The sequence below is a fragment of the Drosophila santomea genome, unplaced genomic scaffold (genome assembly GCF_016746245.2).
Source record: "Drosophila santomea strain STO CAGO 1482 unplaced genomic scaffold, Prin_Dsan_1.1 Segkk16_quiver_pilon_scaf, whole genome shotgun sequence".
NCBI lineage: Eukaryota > Metazoa > Arthropoda > Insecta > Diptera > Drosophilidae > Drosophila > Drosophila santomea.
Window position 1 is genome coordinate 147,923 of NW_025318948.1, and position 2,429 is coordinate 150,351.

The window sequence follows — 2,429 nt, forward strand, 5'->3', positions numbered from 1 at the left end:
GATTTCATTGGTATATAAATCGCTAACATCGTATCTTGCAGTAATTTTCTAGCATGTTTAAATAAACATAGCGTATGTTTTACATGCAAGGTCACTACTTTACGTACTTCGTCATTGTTTATGACTTCATATACGTTGGGGTTAGAAGCTTTCCTATAGATTGCGTAGGCAATTCTATTTCTTTGTTATCCGCGCGGATTTTCTGTCTATTTTGGTATCTAGTAGTGACTTTCAATATATTTCCTGTAACGTTTATCAGGTCTTTAATGGTCATTCTTGATAACACATCAGCTACATGATTGTCTTTTCCCTTAAATATTCAACTGTGAAATAATACTCTTCTACCTATCAGTTTAGAACTCGGATTGATCATTGAGAAAAGATATATTAATGGTCTGTGATCTGTTTTGAGTGTTTTCCATAAACATATGGTCCAAAATGTAATATTGCCCAATGAATTGTTGTACATTTATTACTTTCTCTTTTACTGAAAGCTCTTGATGCGAGGGCATCGCCTTTTATTCATTCTTACATAGGTTCTTATCATCTAATTATATAATGCAGCGCTTGTAAGTCGCTGCAGTCTGCGTTGGTCAATGCAGCTGAGATTTATCTTAAATCTATGTTTGTGGCCTATGACCGCGCTAATCACCTCCCGCGTGATCATATTTTTTGACACTTCGGCAATAGACCACTGCAATCGTACTTATCTGTAGTTGCCACTTATGTTGTCCCGTGCCATGTTTATTGCAGCCCACAAATAAACATATTTATAGTTTGTCTGCTTATCATGTCTAAACACATCTTTAGACAATTATCATTTATTCCGCTTCATTGGGGGAACACATAATGTCATTGAAAAGAGTATTTGATAAATTACGATCAGCTAATCTAAAATTTCAACTTGATAAATGTGAATTTCCGAAGAAAAAAACAGAATTTCTCGGTCACATTATCAAGACAGATGGTATAAAACCAAAACAAAATAAATACAATTATTAATTTCCCTTTTCCTAAAACCACAAAAGGAATAAAATCTTTCCTCGGACTTTGTTACCGTTAGTTCATTCCCAATTTTGCAATAATAGCAAAACTTATGACCATCAAATTAATGAAATACTAGATTAGTTGAAAAGTATATAGCAGGCAGAAAGATCTGTTTTGATTGTAAAGTGTTTTCCATAAACATATGGTCCAAAATGTAATATTGCCCAATGAATTGCAGCTAATTCCTGCTCAGTTGTACATTTATTACTTTCTCCTTTACTGAAAGCTCTTGATGCGTATGCAATGGGAAGTTGGAGTCCGTTATGGTTTTGAGTTAAAACCGCTCCGCACGCTTGCTTACTTGCATCAGTTTTTATACAGAACTCTTTTCTGAAGTCAGGATATTGTAGCAAAGTTGGTTCCATGAGTTTTGTTTTTAAATATTGGAATGCATTTTGGCATTCATCTGTCCATTTGAAGGAACATTCTTTTTGCATAATCTTGTTATGTGCCGTGATTGTTTGGCAAATTTTTGAAATGAAACGTCTATAATAATTACAACATGCTATAAAACGTCTAGCGCTGTCCGCATTGTGCGTTGTAGGGTAATTTATAATGACATCACATTTCTTGTCATCCGGAAGTATTCCTCTATCTGTGCATTAATGACCGAGAAAAGTCACCGAGAAAAATAAGAATTTTTCTGGATGTAACTTTAGATTATATTCCCTACATTTCTCAAAAACGCCTGTTAAGTTTTTAAACATATGTTTTTCAGAACAACCTATGACTATTAAGACATCCATATAAAGGAATTATTGTGAAGGTTCTAATCCAGAGAAAGCTATAGTCATCATTCTCTGAAATGAATTGTGAGCTTTAGTCCGAAAGGTAGTCGCGTGAAGCGATACGAGCCATTGCTCGTTGAAAATGAAGTTATATCTCTTAAACCTTCTTCGAGTTCATTTTAATGAAATTCTGACATTAACTCAAGATATGAAAAATATTTTGCTCGTCTAAGCTTATCCAAAATATCATAAATTCTTGGGAGTGGAAATGTATATGATAGTAATTTTTTTAATTTGACGATAGTCAATTACTAATCGCCATTTGTTTTGTTCTGAACCTTAATTTAAATTTAATTTAAGTTTAAGTCTTTTTAAAGACTTGCACTTATTAAACTATTAATGCTATAATATTTTATTATACTATAAATTAATTGAAATTGAAATAATAATAGGTTAAGAATTTAGTCTTTTAAAGACTTCTTTACTTATTATTATTTAATTTTTTCACATTTAATCTTAGTATATTCTATAAATTTTCCCATTTTTAAAAGCTTACTCTTATATTTTTATTCATATACGTACTTAGCGTATATAATCTTAATAGTACTAAAAGTTTAAGTCTTCTTAAAGACTTATACTTATAACACTATTAAT